At 36.1% G+C, this 20,369-nt stretch overlaps 1 protein-coding gene across 2 annotated transcripts in view; it reads left to right on the top strand.

Moving 5' to 3' along the window:
- Positions 1–20,369, top strand: part of LOC107549083 (signal-induced proliferation-associated 1-like protein 1) — a 112,774-nt gene that overhangs the window by 49,355 nt on the left and 43,050 nt on the right. The window lies entirely within an intron of this gene.

The raw sequence follows: 20,369 nt of genomic DNA, 5'->3' as shown, positions 1-20,369 counted from the left end.
ATTTCTTTTTTTTTTTTTTTTTTTACTGACTGTTAACTTGCCTTTAATCATGTTTGAACTTTCTCAGACTATAGTTTTTGCTGTGGTATATGAAGAAGTACTTAAAGTGTGTGGAAAGCAAAGTTACAGTGATATAAAATTAGTGTCATAAATTTTTCTGTTTGTATGTTCACATTGACGTTAAATTACATTTTCTGATTTGTGACATTACTTTTTAAGTAATGCTAAAACACTGCTGGTCACTTTCAGAAGTTATAGTGATTCTTTATTTTCCAAGAAAGAAACAAATTGGTTATATAATTTTAATTTTTAAATATTTTAAAATATCATTTAAATAGATTTTACACACTTTAAGCAATATCGTATTGCATATCGAATATCAAATTTTTTAAACAAGGTATCGCGTATTTTCTTCAATATCGCACAGCCCTAGTACTGATATTTGAAATTATAAAAAAAAAATTGAAATATGCTTTAAATGTGAAATTAAAACCACCAGCAGGTGGCAGCAAGTCACTGTTAATAAGTGATTAATTGCGACTGAAACGAATCATTTAAACGGTTGATTCATTCAGGAACGAAACACCGTCATGTTGCTCAGAGACGCAAATTGGAATTATATTTGTTGGTGAAATAGAGCAAAAACAGTCAATATTGTATTTAAAATGTAAGTATCTTAATATTAAATTCTTGTTTATTGAACTGCTGTATAAAATCAATATCACAATTGTAATTATGCTGCTTTTTGGTGGAAAAAACGTCAGTCTTCGCCTGATACTGATTAACTATATGAAATTATATAAATATGTACATTTCTGCCCCCATATCTTGAATTTTGTGATCATTCTAAATGCATTTTAATAAACTGAATCATGCAGTGAACTGAATCATTTAACTCTCATGAGTCACGAATGTTAGCTAGACAAATTAACTATAATTGTCTTTTGGGTAATTAGCTGTAAATTCGAGGCACAGGTAGCTTTTAGTCTTTTGTTCATCACCACTCACCTCCACACCATGACAAACACAACTGGAAAGGGAGGTAGGGCTTCACTTCTGCGGTTCTCTGCCTGATGCGCATGGGCCTATCAATGTGTGCTACACTGCTGTGCTGCGCCTGCGTGGAGGGACATCGGAACTCGACAGTCTCAACATTTCCCGACCTGACCTGACCTGATATTTAGATTTTTTTATTAGTTTGACAGGGAAAGCTGTGCGCAAACAGAAACACGCGCACATATAGCTATACATATATTCATTTATCAAATCAAAAGAAAAAAAGACACTCCCCAGAAAAAAAGGGCACTTTCTCTCGAGGAAGAAAAAGGGCAGGTGCTCAAGCCCCCTTTTATGTCTATGTGTGCACGTGCCTGCCTCTAATACTAGTGTTCTCTATTCTTTTTCTATTCTATCTACTTATTATTTTTATAATAATTAAAAAGAAACAATAGCTTGACCCTCTAAAAGTTACTCTATGTATCTCTTTTTTTATCTAATTTTTTTTGTTTTTATTTATTAAAAAACAAAACAAAACCTTGCAACGTGTACTGGATTAGATTAACCGGGACTTGTCACAACACTGATATGTGACCCTGGACCACAAAACCAGTCATAAGTAGCACGGGTATATTTGTAGCAATAGCCAACAATACATTGTATGGGTCAGAATTATCGATTTTTCTTTTATGCCAAAAATCTCTAGGATATTAAGTAAAGATCATGTTCAATGAAAGTATTTTGTAAATTTCCTACTGTAAAAATATCAAAACTAAATTTTTGATTAGTAATATGCATTTCTAAGAACTTCATTTGGACAACTTTAAAGATATTTTTTTTTTGCACACTCAGATTCCAGATTTTCAAAATAGTTGCATCTCAGCCAAATATTGAGTTCTATGCTAACAAACCATACATCAATGGAAAGCTTGTTTATGCAGTTTTCATATGATGTATAAATCTCAATTTCCCCCAAAAAATTTTTGTTTTCCAAGGTCACATATATTTTTCCTCTTTTGTTGTTTTGATTGTTTCTGTTCCCTCATTTGTAAGTTGCTTTGGATAAAAGCATCTGCTAAATGATTAAATGTAAATGTAAAAAAAGTACATATAACATATTATTTGCACAAAACATTAAAGCTGTTGGTAATTTTTGAGACTGACAATAGGCAGTAACACTTTTGTCAATCTCTAGTCATTATGCATTCATCACCTGCTTTTTATCCACAGAAGGTTTACAATGGGTTTTAAATAATAGTCTCTTTGTAGCAACTGTGTAAGGTACCCGCTCTGGGGCACAAGGATGAAATGGCTGGATTGGCATCACAGTGGCTTTCTGAGTCACCGTCTACTCTGTTGAATTTACAACCTGTGACATCTCATCTCTATTCTTCTCTCTGGCAAAGCAGGCAGAAAAAAATTAATCTGGTGCAATGAGGATCTGCATTTCTTTACTCTTGTTTTTCCATCCCTCTCCTCTCCAGTGCCACAAATACCAACCGGCCAGAAGCTTGCGCTGGGTGATCGTCAGCTTGCGCCCGAGATAAGATGGTCCGCCTCCCAGAAATGGAAGCAGGACACAGTTGTGTGTTTGAATGGAGGTGGCACGCAGGCCAGTGCGGGAGCCAGATATCAGAAGCACTGCTGCTCATTGCAAAGCCATTTTTGGATGTAATTACTCACTGATATGTTTCCTCCTACACCAACTTGTGGTAGCGGAGGGAGCGCCCCTATTCATAGCTATATCCTGCCAGATTTTGTATTTTTTATAGCAGTGGCAGAGCACCTCTCCTTTTGCATCGCCAGCGTGACTTACCAATCTCCTATTGGAGCCCAAATAGCACATGACTGAAGTTTGTGTGGATGTTTAGAAACTTCATTTTTAGTTTAAGATTGTTGAAGCATCTCACTCCCATGCGTCTTATATAAGCGATACCATCATCTTTACACCTCGGCCAAACGTGCTCATAGATTAACAGACTTTGTCTGTAATTCAGTTAAATACACAAGCAACCAAATCAACCTGTCAGACAACAAATCCCACCTCCTTTTCATTAGCCCTTAATATCTAAAAATCATTTGATAGCTGCACAATGAAACATCAAATCTCTGGCCTTCTATTTTTTTTTCCTTCCCTCTTGTTGTTTTTTCATGCGATTCTCTGAAAGACTGGAATTATATGGTGTGGGGCTGTTTGACAGCCTCTCCTGTTAATTACACCACAGAGTTCTCTTTTTCTTTTTCATTCTCCTGCTGTTTCTCTCTCTCTCTCTTTCTTTCTCTCTTAGCTATTTTCGTCTGTTCCTCCTACCATCTCTGTGACTGTGTTGCTAGGGACTGTCGGTGGAATTGTGGATGTTTCTCTCGTAGAGGGAGCCATGGTTCTTCTGGTTGACGTGCTTACGGTTGACAGCATGTACGAGGCCCTTGGGGCTGGTTGTGAGGAAAGCAGTGTTAATTTGTAACACTGTTTTTGGGCCATTATCATGCAGTGAAGGGCACTCAGTTGAAGAAACAATCTGTTTTATTATTTTTAAAGATAGTTTGGATTGTACTTTTGGTATAAAGCAGACTTTGCACTCATCAACTGAGAATTTGCCATGCTTTTCATTATTTTATTTAAAAAAAAAAAGATGAATAAATCAATCGGGTGGAAGGTTTGCTTGATGCCTTTTCTGCATTCTGCGTCATTTGCAGCAAGAAATGAGCTGTACTGTACAGGGCTGCTAATAACAATTATTGTTTTTTTTATTGATTAATCTGTTGATTATTTTTTTTAGATTAGTTGATTAATTGATTAACAAAATATATCAATTATTTACTGATTAGTTTATCCTTTGGTTAACTTGCCAATAATTAAAGTAACTTCACTATTTTTCAATGTTTTAGTCAAAAAATTTCCCATAAAAATTCTTGCTTTACAAATAAATAAATTATAAAAAATGGAGTATCAATATTTAAAAGATATTTATCAGTAATACAAATGTCCATGAGTCCAACATAAATTCAGCCCAACAATGTCTAGTTTCAATTATAATCAGAAATGCACTTTTATTGTTACATTTTTCATGTATCAGATCTTCTTAAGGAAAAAAAATATGTAAACTATATAGGAAATCTTAACTTTTTTTTCTCAGAAAATATACTAAAAGACATTAAGACTAGGGGTGCTCCGATCAGGATTTTTGAGGCCGATCACAGAAAGCAGTATCTGCCAATACCGATCACCGATACAGATCTTTTTTAAAGCCTTCTTTTTATCATCTATACCTATTTATAGTGATACTCCAATCAGTATTTTAGGGCCTGAATTTCATTTTTGAAAATAGTCACCCCTCTTAGGTGACTCTTGTGAGAGGGGAAGCAGAACTGACTGCTTTCACACAGGAGTCCGCTACTGATCCGTGACTGTTTACCACAAACACAACATTTATCCATTATTTTTATTTCAAATCCAAACATTGTCACTGAAAATGCTTTTTCAGCATTGCAGTTCTTTTTTTACACCGCACAGTAATACAGTCTTTCACAGTCATGTTTAAACACAATAAATATAAGCAACACATTATTCAATGCTTTTTACTTTTGCATTTACTTCTAGATTTATATATTAAGTTGCTCAAGCAAGTGGCAAAACATTTAAACTGCTTTTCTTACGTTATCACAAACTTACCATTGACAGAAATAGTCAGCTCTACTGCCTTTCCTTTTGCATAGAAATCTTTATTACAAGCAATCCTGCGGTTCATAAAGAACTTTGTTTTCCTACCTCCACGAGTGCCATCTATTATTGCCTTGTTTATCTAAAAGTGCTCTTTCCCTTTAAACCTAGCCAAAAAGCCATGTTTAATAATATGCATTTATGGTGTAATTACTACATTTTCGTGTCAATCCTGCCTCGATTGTGCAAGTGACAATTCCTGTGTCAACTGTGCAGCTCTCTTATAGACAGACGCGATGTGTGGTGATTTAAGCCGTTTGCGTATTTTGAGAGAGAAAGAGAGAGAGCGCGCGCGGTGATTCACTCACGCTGTTTGTGAAATTACGTCTCACACAAGGTTTTCAAATTACTTTATAAGTTATTTAATGAAGAAATATGAAGGTGAGTACCTCACCTTCAGCATTATAATTATTTTTACCCAGAGACTGAGACGGTGCCCGCTGCATGTCGTGCCAAACCTCTCACAGCAGCGTCATCAGTTTGAGATCGGCCTTTTTAGAGACCGCCGATCAATCATCCCAACGTGATTATTGGCCGTTAGTGATTGGTAGACGATCAATCGGAGCACCCCTAATTAAGACATTCTCCTGGAAGAAATGTAGAATTTTTAGCATTGATTAAATTCTGTGTTTCTATCTGTATTCTATGTGAATAGAAAGATTTGATTTTTGATTACCTTAATCCGGCTAAAGTCATAATCGAAGTAAACCGAAATCAAATTAAGACATGTGGAGTATTCCTATTTTAGTCGCAATACTGAAGTTCAGAATAGACATGTAAACTCCTTAATCACATTATTACCGTCGTGTAGGACTTTTCGCCACATTTTGCGACAGGATACATTACACACACTGCAGTGCTCAACCGTTTGATGGCAAATAAAAGAGCTTCAACACTGCCGTCGTCTGTACGCACGTACAAATAATTAACTGCACTTGAAGCTTTCATAAAATTAAAAATGAAACACCCAAAACTGTACATGGCATCATCACGAAGACGAACTATGTTTATATGTGAAATTCCGGAGGGGATGTCGGATGGCGTCACAGTGGGGACGTAATGACGTGTGCCATTAATCGAACTATGTACTATAACATGTAAAACAGGAACATGAAAGGAATATTCTAAAAGCAACTCATGTAAACACCTTAATCATAATATTGGCTTATTTAGAATAAGGTAAATAATTAGATTACTGATGTCCATGTAAACGTAGTCATTGATTATAATGAGTTTTATAGTATTTTGTTGCGTCGCACAGCTCGCGTCCTGTAGACGGGGTGTATTTAACTTTCTTATTTAGGCTACTTTCTTGTTTACCTGTATTATTTCTTTGATTTATTTTGGTGTTTTGCAGGCTGCGTATTCACTGACTGAAGTGCTAAAATAAACACGAGCTAACGAGTTAAATCAGGTGTGTTAGATGAGTGAGACTGTGCTGGGCTGCTCCTGGACAGTTTTGAAAACCATTTCAGAGACATGTTCTTAAATGTGACTCATATAAAATATATTACATGCATGCACAGTTTTAAGGCAGCTTTAATCACATTTTTGGTAACTTCATGACTTAACTGACCACAGCATTGCATGCACGTAGTTTATTTCGCACTTTTATATGAAAGGATACAGGCTACAGCGCGCCGGCGCCTTTGTGCGTGCAATTGAAGAGCACGTGCTTCGAGCGCAGTACCGTTTCCGGCACCGAAGTGAAGAGGAGCGCGCGTCTGAAACGTCTCCCATTCTCATTTGTTCTGCGACTGAATAAATGCACTTCTTTTCAAGAGAAAAAGAGACAGAAGCAGCAGTTGTGAGTGGGGTGGCCAACCCTAGCCCCGCCCCTGTGTTAATTGCGTTAAATATTTTTAACGTGTTAAACTGAAAAAATAATCACCTGCGTTAACGCGCTAATTTTGACACCACTTATATATACACCGCACCACCGGTGGTAGTTGGCCCATTACCACCGCCACAGCCCTAATAGAAACATTTAAATTGCGCATAAGGTAGTTTGCAATACTGCACAAATGCTCAAGAAAGATTTTTATTATTGTCAATATTGACAACAGTAATTTCAAAAAAATTTTGATTTGAGGTTTTCTTCACATTTTAGGTAACAATGTAAAAGTCTTTACTGTTAATTTTGATTAACTTAATGCATCCTTGCTGTATAAAATCATCATTGAATCAGAATATTATCTGATATTATCTGACAGGTTTATTATGTATTGTTTTTTTAATTTTAATATAAATTTAAGCTAATTAAAGCTTGCAAACCATCTACACCACATTTGTTTTCGCTAAATTTTGTGTAGTACAGAGGTTAGGGATCATGTCATATTAAATGACAGTCCTTCCCACGGTGTATCCTGGCTTTCGATTACCATCTACAAACAGTATCTGCAGCTGCACTGACTGAGGTTGAGTATTATATATCCAGCTTACTTTTCACTGTAGTGGAGACCATGAGAGCAGCTCCAGCTGGAAGTTCATGCAAATCGATACTACAAACATGATGTCCTCTGCTCTGCCGACATACCTCTCTTTCATTTTCACAGGACGTGGCCTTGTTTAGTTGAATGGAGCCTTTTAAAATGGCCTTGTGGAGCATTTTACCTAAGTTTATTTATAGATGATGGTGCTAGCTTTTATAAAAAAAAAAAGGTGTGCTGTAAATGTGTATTTAGCAAATGTCAGTGAATTTCCTGATGTGAGCGGATAGAACACCTTTCCTATTTAATGTCATACTGCATACTGTGTGTTAGATTGAATACTTGTCAGTTATGTGTGCGAGAGAGAAAGAACCTTTTTTTCCTCTTTCTCTCTTTTTGGCTAGTCTATCTACCATGTATTTTGACACAAGTTTTTTTCAGATTTCACTGATCTTTTTATAGAAAGAGCCTATTAGATGGGCCATTTTATTGGTCTAATCTCTCTCAGTGAGCAAGAAATATGTGATTGGACCCAAGAACAAACCTCCGTCACACTATGTTTAATAATGATTAAAATCTATAGTGGAGCTTCGGTCGATGAAAGTCCATTGAATGGGCAACTAAGAAAGGCTTTGGATTATGGTGATATTATTTGGAGAATAATAGATAAATAAATCTTTCATGAACAATTTCAGGCCATTTTCAATTGATTTTCTCTTTGGTTTTATCAGTTCCTGGAGCTTGCACATAACTCAGGCTTTCTCACACATACCGCAGAGGTAAACTCCATCACTGGGTGGTATTGATTTTTACCCAAGTTCCCCAGCGGAGTGTGAGCTTGTCATGTGTACGGCTGAATCACCAATGAAGTAGCAACGTGTGTTTGTACGTATGATCACAGCTGTTAAAAAAGATTAGCAGCGAGCTCTGCTTTTCATTCTTCCTGTCTCTGCCGGCTGATGATTCATGCGCTGATGGCTCAATCACACAGACAGAGGAGAGGAAATCTGCTGGCTTTTTTAATCTCTGATGCGTGCATCACATTAGTCCAGACTAGGGTGTTCCCCAGCGGAGTGTGAGCTTGTCATGTGTACGGCTGAATCACCAATGAAGTAGCAACGTGTGTTTGTACGTATGATCACAGCTGTTAAAAAAGATTAGCAGCGAGCTCTGCTTTTCATTCTTCCTGTCTCTGCCGGCTGATGATTTATGCGCTGATGGCTCAATCACACAGACAGAGGAGAGGAAATCTGCTGGCTTTTTTAATCTCTGATGCGTGCATCACATTAGTCCAGACTAGGGTTGCTCGATTATGGCAAAAATCATAATCACGATTATTTTGGTCAATATTGTAATCACGATTATTTAACACTATTATGAGGGGGTCATATGACCAAAACTTTATATGAGTAATTTATTTAAAGATAGTGATACATATCAAATATATATTTCCTGTAAATAAGGCTGCTATGACATCTCAATTGTAGAGACCAGCGGAATTTCAAACAAACAAACAAAAAGTCCTCAAAATTATTGAAAATAATTAAACTGTCAGTAATAAAAAAAGCAAAGGACAAATACAATAGAATAAAAAGATACAAATGAAACAGACTGTGCTTTAATGTTTTTTATGCAAGTCTCAAGCAGTTTACAGCCTAATACAGAAATTAATATGTAAATGTAAAATAAAACAGCATAGTCTTCACTGTAAGAATTAAACTTAAAAAAAAATTTTTTTTTAAAGCTACAAAAGTCCTTCACTCAAGAGCAGTGTGTGATTTTGAATTTGTCTTTTGTTGTTTGATTAATATTAAGCACAGTCGCAGCAGGAAAATAGTCCACCGTCACTTTAAGTGCCGCAAGGAATACAATTTACCGTTACACGCGTATATTCATTCTCAACTTTTTACGTTCATTTATTACATGACATGTCCGTGTTCTGTTCCATCTCTGAGCACATATATATCTTCCTGAATAGCAGCGCAAGTTCTCTTTCACGCTTTTAAAAACATGAATAAATATACTTCTATAAATCAAGCACATCCCATTTTCCAAAAGTCATGTTACATGATTTTACTAATTTGCACATGAAATTGGGCTTTTATGGAGGAACGAAAGCGCAGCGCTGGAAAAGGGGGTGGAATGGGGCGCAATAATAGTTTTATCTCGATTATTGTATTTTCATAATCGTTGGAGGCCAAAATAGAAATAGAAACTGTTTTTCGATTAATTGCACAGCCCTAGTCCAGACTCACCGTGGTGCGTTTGGAAATGAATGCTGCTCATCTCTGATTAATTGCTGCATTTAAATGAAAGTTTTATGCTGCTTGTTCAAAAATTTGATGAAATATATATTTTTCAGGGTTAGCATATTGCACCAACACATTAACTTATCAGAAAAATGTGCGTAAGTAACATTCTCTTTTGTTTGTTTGTTTAGTTTGCTAGTTTTCCAGTTCAGTGCATGGGCAGAAATGGCAAATTTGTTTGCATAATTATATCATACTGACATGATTTATTTTAAAGCTGCTTTTCTACACCACAGGGCTCAGCAATAAGGATTTTTTCCCTGCTGGCCCACTCAGAATAGTAGCTATAAATTTAAATGTATGTATAGGTGTATAAATAAAAAATAATAATAATATAGTAGTAGTTGTAGTAGTATTTAATTGTTAGATTTAATTATTTTATTAATTACTCAGATATTTAAAAGAAAATCTGATTTCCAAGCCTGGAAAAGTTTTAATTAAAAAAAATGATAAAATTATATTATAAAAAAAAAATTAAAATTATAAAAATTATAATTAATTAATAATTATTGGTCATTTGTTTCTGTAGTGAATATCCATGTTTTTAGTTATGCTCAGTATTTAATTGGGTTGATATTGGTATTTTAAAATTATCCAAGATTTTTTAGAATTTCATTATTTCCTGTCTTAATACATGGGATCTCTGAAATATTACAGCCGTGTAACTCCATAACAATAGTTTTCCACTTTTTTTTTTTGTGATTGATGATTTAGATGTAGTAACAAAATATCATTGGCCCAGTAGAGCAAGTGAGAATCATGCTCTCATTCATGTCTTTCCTGAATTGAGAAACAAAAATGTATTGAGAAAAAGAGATGGACAGACAGACTGGGAGGAGGGAGAGTGTGAGAAAAAATAAATAGGAAGGCAAGGAAAATGTGGTGGGTGCGTGGGAGACCACATCAACCTCAGTCAGCCAAGTGGTTCCTCTTTAGTGGGTAAACACTGTCTTCCATGGTTGATGGGTGAAAAATGAGGGGTTTTATCATCAACCACCAGGCAGCACAAACCTGTGTCTTTCCATACATATTTCTGCCATTAAATATTGTGTTAATGCGGGATTATGTTGTTGCTCATGACTTCCATTGCCCACACAAAATCAAAGCCTTTAAATGTAGTCACTCACAAAAAAACGAGGCAGAATACCTTCTGCCTGGCAAATAACTGAGGACAAGAAATCAGCTTTGCCACTTTGTCTTGCTTTTGCAAATCTGGCTACGTGTTCTCAGCTGTACACATCAAAACAGAAGCACATTCTTCCTTAATTCATAATTTAAGGTGCACCACAGGTTGCCATTGAAACGGTAGAATTTGGGGGAAAAAATGATGAGTGATTGTAAAGGAGGGAGGTTTTGTCTGTTTGAAATCGAGTCAAAATGCCTCAGTTGTTTTTGGATGTTGCCCTGCACTTCGTTAATGTTAAAGTGACATGGTAACGTATGATTATTTGTAGTGTATACTTCATTCAAAGTGATTTGCAGTACATCAGGGACAGTCTTTTTGGTACAACCTTGGGTAGTATTGCATTTTATTTATATATATAAAATATAGAATATAGTGTTTGTAATTGGTTTGTAATTAATGATAGACAATATAATACATATTTCAACAAAAGTAAAATATATATATATATTTTTTTCATTATTTAATCTACATTGGATTGAATTTAATTACTTATTTCCTGTTTTTAATTACAAAAAAAACAATTAACACTTTTACATGCAATCTTCAGCAAATCTCAACATGAATATTTTTTTCCATGAAGTACATTTATGTTGTGAAAAAGATCTAAAATCACTTGTAGCATTTTTTAAAAAGATTTTATTTATTTATTTTGCTATTTGCTCTGTGATGCAGTTAGTTTTCTGATTGATGTCAGATTTTGTTTAAAAAATTGGGCCACACTACCACAGTATAAAAGTTATTGCAGATAGTCTCTATCTAGTCTGTAGCACATTTCATAGACTGTCATGCCGCCCAGCCTTTGACCTGAAGTGCACTTTGAAGCGCAAAGGAATGAGATAGTTACCGCAACAACCACATCATTCGCATTCTCTCCAGTTCTACAAAGTTCAAATAACAGGACATGGCAGTAGGAAACTCAGGTCGCTATTGAGACCGTGGGAGTTATTTATCAGAGTAGAGATGAAGACATGTTGTCTGCCTCCCGACAGTCCCCCTCGCGCTCTCTCCTCTCTGGTGAGGTGAGTCACATGCTAAAGCTTTAATCATCCTCCTGTAAGGCCGCAGCTGCGTGCAGAGGGGTGGTCTGAGCCAAGCGTCTCGACTGGTCCTCACACCTCACACAACAGGTGTTGTCGTTCCGTGGCCTGAAGGTGTGACTCAAAAATGGGTCATGTCATCAGCCAGCCAAGCGAAGATGAGGTGCGTGTGACAGGGTGAGAGAAAGTGCCTTTTTTTACAGTTGGGAAGACAGTGGATGTGGAAGAGAGAACATGACAAAGCCAGTTGTAGGGCCTATAAAATCTCCCCCCTTTTTCATTCGTTCATTCATTCATTCATTCATTCATTCCAGATTTAATTAATTCATTCCAGATTAATTTATGTATTTATTAATTCATTCCAGATTTATTTATGTGTGTTTTCATTCATTCCAGATTTATTTATGTGTTTATTCATTCATTCCAGATTTATTTATTCCGGATTTACATATATATGGGGTAAAAAAAAAAGTGAAAATTATATATATATATTTGTTTTTTTGTTTGTTTTTTTTTACCCCAGAAATGTCTGGTTTACTCTTTCTGGATTCTGAGTTTTATGAAGTAATAAAAATGTATTAACAAAATGGTGGTAATAAAATGAATGCACAAAATCCTCATTCACACGGGGACATGCAGAGCAGGCAGACTTTAATATTGTGATTTAGTCATCCAGCTTTTTGCCATATCTTGTGACATTCTGCTTTATACAGTAAATTCAATTTTTATGACTGGATTCTGTGATGCCGTTCATGTTTTCAGCATTGCAGGATTTATAGAGCCCTACAGTTGTGCTGGTGTTGTGCTAGGTCTTGAATGAATAAATAAGGAATGTGCTCTTTTCAAAGGTCCAAAAAGTCTTCTTGGAAATATCCACTTCTCTGCAGTTTTGTTGAGCTTGTGTGGAGGAAGTTGTTAGCTTAAAAGCGGTTGTCCTTTTGTCTGAAAGGCTGTAATTATATGAATTGTTCTTGTGTGTTCAACACTATTGTGTTTCTTCCTTGGTTTTGCAGAAAGATTTCAAGTGAGTTCAGCCCAGTACCACGTTTCCTCCAAGCCTCCAGACGTTCTTTATTCCTTCCTTGTGGTTGGAAATCCTTGCATTTTTTTTTTTTACAACTTAGAGCCGTCACATTTTTGGGACTTAACTTTTTTGCTTTATGAATAAATCTTGCATATTTTTATGCAATTTTTTTGAAGGGGTCATCTAAAGAGGAACCAATTCCTCAATCTTTTGGGAGGAACGATACCGATATATCGGCCGATATTTTTTGTGTAGGCTATATTATAGTACAGTATAGTCAAAAGTTTGGACACACTTCCCATTCGTCATGCCCCCCCCCCCCGGTAAGAACATTTTGTACATTTTAAAGTTAAATTCATAAATCTGGTGCACTTTGAGAGTTCAAAATTAAGAGCTCCAGCACAGGTTCAGTTTGCAAAGTAAAAGAAAAAAGCTGGTCAATGTACTGAAATTTAAAGGAGACTCAACCCTCTTTTTAGTTGTGATATAGTGTCTCAGTCTCACTGGTGAATTTGGAAACCAACAAATTAGAATAAAACAATAATAATAATAATAATAATAATAATTTTATATTATTATTCCAATGACAGTTATAGCCATATATTGTAAAACAATTACACTGTGAAATAAATGAAAATGATTTTTCTTTCAGGTATATTATTTTACCTTACTCTACTGTAGCGAAATTGCAATACTTTTGTCCTCATTTCTACACTTGCAAGCAGGGCCTAAAACTAACTTTCACATCTGCCAGTGGCTGGTGGCCATAAACATTTTTCCTTGCCATTAAACTGTTTTTGCAAAAAATCGGCAGTTGCTACTACTACAACTAAATATATTTAATAAAAAAAGCCATTTGAAATTAGAACCAACCACTGCATTTTAATCACGACACAAACAAAGATACAAAGATAAAACCTGCATGAAACAAAAACAGACAGGCTGAATGAGAACGCAAATTCACTCTCTGACAGCAGGTGGTGGTTATGGATCAGCAATGATAAGAGGGGAAAAAATGCCATCAAAACTTTTGTGAAGTCAGTTCCCTTCAGAAATACATTCATATAAACCCCAACCCCAATATTTATATTTTTCTTCCGAACAGTGAGCTTGCTGTACCTCTACAGTATTTTCTCTGTGCGTGTCTGTTAATTTTAGGCCGTGCTTGCAAAAAGAGATAAACCCTGGAGCTTTTATTTTGGCAGTAACTTCAGTTAAACTTTTATTTTGGCGGAAACCTCCAGCTTCTGTGAAAACAGGTTTACAAACATTACTAATTTAATGAAATACTGTAAACATTTGCCCATTAAAATGTTGAGAATTATGCAAATGTGCAAATTATGTATAACTGGTGGCCATTGCGTTCCCAAACGCGCTAAACTCACAGCACGTTCAACAACGGAGTTCACTGCATTCACATTCATTCGCTCTGAGACGTGGAAAACACCGGATCACGAGCCGATCGCGCGCGCTGCGCAATGTGCACGCTTCACTTTGAAACAAGCAGCGCAAACAGACTTGATAAGTCATATTACGCTTTCGGTTTTAATTCGTTTGACCGATACTTGCCAAAGCAATGGCGTGAAACACAACGTTAAAGAACTTTTATGTTATAAGTATAAATATATCTTTGGTTTATTATGAAACTGTGACTGAACAGATTAGACTGTTCCGTTTTTATGACTGGATTCCACGATTCCATCCATGTTTTCTGCAACGCAGAAATCATAGGGCCCTACTAATGTAGCAAACAAATTTGATAAGCTCATTGGGAGAGTAAAAGATGGGGACATTATTTATTTTCTTAGCATTGAGTCTCTCCAACTAGGTGACAACGTAGCATTAAATTACCGTTCAACAGTCTCAAGCCACCACCGCACTGCCGTCTATTGGACTGCAGAAAGATACTAACTTTTCAGTCTGCTACGTTACTGACTGACTGACAAACTATGCTGACACACCGTGTCTGTGCCGCAACAGGACGCGACAAAGCGACCATTGAAAATCATTTGAACTTCTGTCAGCACGTCATAATTAGAACGAGGCATCAGTTTACTGCATCCAGTGTAGATAACATCACTGATTATAATGGGTTCTATTCTACACTGGACGCGAGTTGCCCGATATGATGTGACCAATGTGATAAACGTGAGTTCTGGGCCACGGCACGTCTGCGGTGCATTAAAGCCTGTGTTAGGGCCACCAGAGCTGATCGCGGCCACTCAATGCTGGTGTTTATACCGGCCGCGATCAGCTCCGGTGGCCGTAACACAGGCTTTAATGCGCCGCAGACGCGTGTCGTGAGGCGCAGATCAGCTCTAGTCTCTAACGTCACTGAATCTTCTGTTAAAAATTAACCATCCATTCATCATATCATCATGCAAAACTAAGAATTAGAATCATTGCAATGGGACGATCAAATATAGGTGGCGGGCGGATAATTTGAAGCAGCGGACTCGGGTGAAGTTTGAGTTCATCCGCGCATCTCTACACTACACTGACCTGGGTCGCCAGTAGCAAACAATGGAGCACGCTCTGCTGGACAAACTAAGTAATTACACCATTCAGAACCATTTAATCTGCATTATATGTTCTGTAAAAAAAACTGTTCATACCTCAGATGATGCCAACCCTGAAACAACATACAGAACTACCACATTTTGCTATAAGTTTGATTGCATCATATAATAATTGCTGTTAATAGTGTTCATCGTCTGTTTGATTACGTCTTTAATTGATTTTTCCGTACATTTCTGCCATATGTACATTAACTGACAGTCACCACTGATAAGCCACCACTAAATATTGTAGAAACTTAATTTGCTGTAAAGAAGATTTTTATTGTGAAAAGCGCTATACAAATAAACTTGAATTGAATTGAACATCGGCGGCATAATCGCTGATACCAATATATCGGCGACAGGCTCATATCGGCCAATAATATCAGCAAAACGATATATCGGTCGGGCTCTAGTACTGTGAAAACGTGAGCACTCAGCCTCCTTCCCAACCCAAAAAGAGCATTTATTAAAATCAACCTTCCTCAAAATGTTCCTCAACTTTGTAATTTCGATGAATGCATCGCCACATGATCATTAACATTTACACATTGGCGATGCCAACTTGTTTATGAGAAACTTGATCTGCCCAATCACAGTAATGTAATGAAGAGAAAGTCAAATGATCTCTGTACATTTCATCTGGCTAAATGTTTGTGCCCCTAATTTCAGCATCAACTGCTTTCTGAATCTGTCATGGTAATGCAGGCTTTGCAAAGTGGATGTTATTGCAGTAGGTGGGCGTTAAAACTATATTGGAGTTGAGTCTCACAACCTGTGTCTTTGTGGAGAAAAGCGCTGTTGCTCATTTTACTTGTGAAACGAGCATTTCTTAAAGGCAAAGCAGGGAAAAACAGGCAGCTTAATTCTAGGGGTCACAGAGAGGGTGAATTTTGTTTCCACACTGCTCTTTTGGGTCGGGCTCTAGTACTGTGAAAACGTGAGCACTCAGCCTCCTTTCCAACCCAAAAAGAGCATTTATTAAAATCAACCTTCCTCAAAATGTTCCTCAACTTTGTAATTTCGATGAATGCATCGCCACATGATCATTAACATTTACACATTGGCGATGCCAACTTGTTTATGAGAAACTTGATCTGCCCAATCACAGTAATGTAATGAAGAGAAAGTCAAATGATCTCTGTACATTTCATCTGGCTAAATGTTTGTGCCCCTAATTTCAGCATCAACTGCTTTCTGAATCTGTCATCTGTCAGGCTTTGCAAAGTGGATGTTATTGCAGTAGGTGGGCGTTAAAACTATATTGGAGTTGAGTCTCACAACCTGTGTCTTTGTGGAGAAAAGCACTGTTGCTCATTTTACTTGTGAAACGAGCATTTCTTAAAGGCAAAGCGGGGAAAAACAGGCAGCTTAATTCTAGGGGTCACAGAGAGGGTGAATTTTGTTTCCACACTGCTCTTTTTTTAATGTCAGTCTTTTTCTTTTTTCAGCTCTCTTTTTGTATAAAGGTTTGTACCTCTGTGTGTATTTTAGTGCAGACTGAACCAGATTCTTTCAGGAATTTAATTCAATGTTCATTCATTATTTTATTCATTATTCATTCATTCAGTCCAACCATACACTTGGTTATTGCAGGTCTCATTTGAACAGCTGTTTTCACCCCAACATAATGTTTTTCTCCTGTTTCCAGCTTAAGCTAACACATCTGAATTAATTAGTGTAGTAGTTAAAGCTGGGATGTTAGTTTAGGCTTGGATTGATAGGATTCCCTTAAGGGTGCTTCAGGTTACGGGTAGATAATGACTAGGTGAACTGGAAATGTGACATAAATGAAATTAAATGGTTACTAAGAGTAGGAGCTGTGCATATTAACATAATGTTTTTCTCCTGTTTCCAGCTTAAGCTAACACATCTGATTTAGTTTGTCAAGTGCCAATTAATTAGTGTAGTAGTTAAAGCTGGGATGTTAGTTTAGGCTTGGATTGATAGGATTCCCTTAAGGGTGCTTCAGGTTACGGGTAGATAATGACTAGGTGAACTGGAAATGTGACATAAATGAAATTAAATGGTTACTAAGAGTAGGAGCTGTGCATATTTAAAAAATTTAAGATGAAACTTTATAAAAAAATTTACTCTTTTTTTTTTTTTTTTTTTTTCTTTTTTTTATTACAGTACGTATGTTCAGCAAAGCTGGATTAAAATTAAACACAATGACAGTAAATACTTAAAAGACTACATAAATGTAAAGACTACATTATTACATAATGCTGAACATTCTATTCATCAAAAAAAAAAAAAAGTTACTTGAGCTCCAAAGCGACATGATTTCTAAATTAGAGTGATTTCTGAAGGATCACATGACACTGAAGACTGTAGTAATGGCTGCTGAAAATGTATTCACAGAAATAAATTATTGTAAATAATTAGATATTATTTACAATCATATCTAATTATTTACAATAATTTATTTCTGTAAATAATTAGATATTATTTACAATCATATCTAATTATTTACAATAATTTATTTCTGTAAATAATTAGATATTATTTACAATCATATCTAATTATTTACAATAATTTATTTCTGTAAATAATTAGATATTATTTACAATCATATCTAATTATTTACAATAATTTATTTCTGTAAATAATTAGATATTATTTACAATCATATCTAATTATTTACAATAATTTATTTCTGTAAATAATTAGATATTATTTACAATCATATCTAATTATTTACAATAATTTATTTCTGTAAATAATTAGATATTATTTACAATCATATCTAATTATTTACAATAATTTATTAGATATTAGAATGTTTCTGTTTGTTTTTAAATGAATGAATCTTTCAAAGCCATTCAAAAATCTTTGCCAACCCCAGAATCTCTGAATGTTATTGTGTAAGGGAAAATTGTTATTATGTTATATCTAAAAGCTACGCTGTTTTCTATTACTGTGTCTATCTTTCTATAAAGTCTTGTGCTATAAGGTCACATTTTGTCAGAGATTTGTTCTCAGAGTTAAAGTTCTCATTGCCATGTTAGTCATCTCTGACCTGCTCACGGTCTCCCTCGTGAAGCTCGTCACAGGAATCGGTCTCATTAGCTGGTTACATGGGATCTGTCAGCCCGCGCTGCCCCCATCTGTCATACTTTGGGCTATAATTTGGCAGCTGTGTATGACTAAGCCACAGAGTTCCTCTCGGCCTTGCAGAAGCACCTGTGTTGCAACCTCCGAAATTTATTACAGCAAGATTTCTGAGTGTGAACAGACGGGAGAGGAAAAGCACTCTCTCAAAGAATGGAAATACCCATGACCTCATCTACAGTGTGTGCGAGTGTGTGTTGGGGTTAGTGTGCCGCCACACCCGGCGCTCCACACACCCCTTCCAGCCATCGGGAGGTCAGGACTCACCGGCAGGAAGATTATCTCATGTTTTCATCAGCGCATACATAGAGTCTAGCACTACAAATGTGATTCATAAACTCAAAATGTCCAGTGATTCAGCTGAATGTCTATTGTTTCATTCAACCGCCCTATTTGGGAATAGATTTCTTTATTTTGCTGAAGTAATAATGCTTACTCTTGCTATTGTGCTACATGCTGTCATCAGACACAGAATATTAGGTCATTTTGTTTTTTTCATCTGATATTCTTAGCTCTGTACATTCATACTCTGAATCTTTTACGCAATGTCTACGTCCTCGTGAAGCATTGCTCTTCTCCCAGGGTTGTTCTCCTGCGGTGCGTGTGGCAGATTATGTAGGTGTGTAGTCATTGGGCTTCAGCTCTCTCATTAAGGTTAAACCATCTGAAGCGGTAGCACAGAGATCAGTGGTCCCGATGCAGGTTCCCGACCTGTGTCCGTTCTCGAACTGTTCCATGCATTTCAACAAATGTTGTTCCGGGCCAGAACTGACTTCTTTCACATTTATCGACCATTATGCACAAAATACCTCAGTATATCATCATAAACACAGCCGTTTTTTTGTCTTAAGTGAACGTAAACAGATGAAAAAGAAAACGCATGTGTAACAGTATTTTTAGATCTGTGTGTGTTCGGTGTTAAAGAGACAGCCGTCTAATAAACGTGCTGCCTATTATTAATGTTAATCAAAGAACAAAAGAAAATCATTAACTGACTGAGTATCTTTCGTAAATTTAATGCGGATTAATCAATATTTTATGAAAAGAAAACTATACAGTGTTTTTAAACTTTTGATTTCAATTTCTTTACCTGACATTTGTTCGTTTTATTTATGCTATTGCTATTTAATTTGTTTACTTGTCTTTAACAATTTTAATGTTTGAAATTTATATTAGTCTAGTTGTTTTTTTCTGTGATATTTTTTTTTATAAAACCATTGACATAAAACAGAATAAATATGTTTGACATCTAAATATTTGACTTAAGATAATAAAATCCATTAAACAAATTTTATTGGAATCGGAATTAGGAATCGATAAGAATCGGAATCGATAAGCAGAATCGGAACCGGAATCGATCAAATTCAAACGATACCCAACCCTACTGATGTTAGCAGGATTGTGCTTTCATGCAAGTGGCAGATAATATGTTCGACTTGAAGTTGTTGAATTGCTTCTGATCATCTCTGCTTATTGCACAGTTGCATCATACTCAAAACCATCATGCTGATATCTAGTCAGCCGGTTTGGTTTGTGTCTGTAGTTGTGCAGTGTTTTGCCTCTCCACGGTGGTGGTGGCATTGATTTATTCATGTGGTGTAATCTGCCCTTTGGCACAGCCAAGTATATCAACAATGTTGCAGTTAAAGGCCTGCCACCCTGAACTATGGCTGGAACTGTATAATAAAGAAATATTATTTGACCAGTTTTCTTTCCTCAGAGTTGAATGAATTTCATGGAAAATTGTCTTACCTAGATAATCAAAGGAAGCAATATGTTTTTTTTTTCTTGGTACTGGTTGACATAAAACATGCCACTCACCTCTCATGAGAAAACACTTAAGTGTTATGGTGGGTGGGTATTGCCATTCTGTTTTAATTTCTGTGATGCTGTGTGGTTGTTGTTGTTGCCATCTTAAAGTGCTTTGTCCCCTCCATGGCCCTTCTATTTACCTCTCTATTTATTTCTCCATTTTGACCATCAAGATATCAGCTA

The sequence above is a fragment of the Sinocyclocheilus grahami genome, unplaced genomic scaffold (genome assembly GCF_001515645.1).
Source record: "Sinocyclocheilus grahami isolate Dianchi unplaced genomic scaffold, SAMN03320097.WGS_v1.1 scaffold362.1, whole genome shotgun sequence".
In the NCBI taxonomy this organism is placed as follows: Eukaryota; Metazoa; Chordata; class Actinopteri; order Cypriniformes; family Cyprinidae; genus Sinocyclocheilus; species Sinocyclocheilus grahami.
Note: the sequence above shows the minus strand (reverse complement) of the source record. Positions and strands in the feature narration are given on the sequence as shown.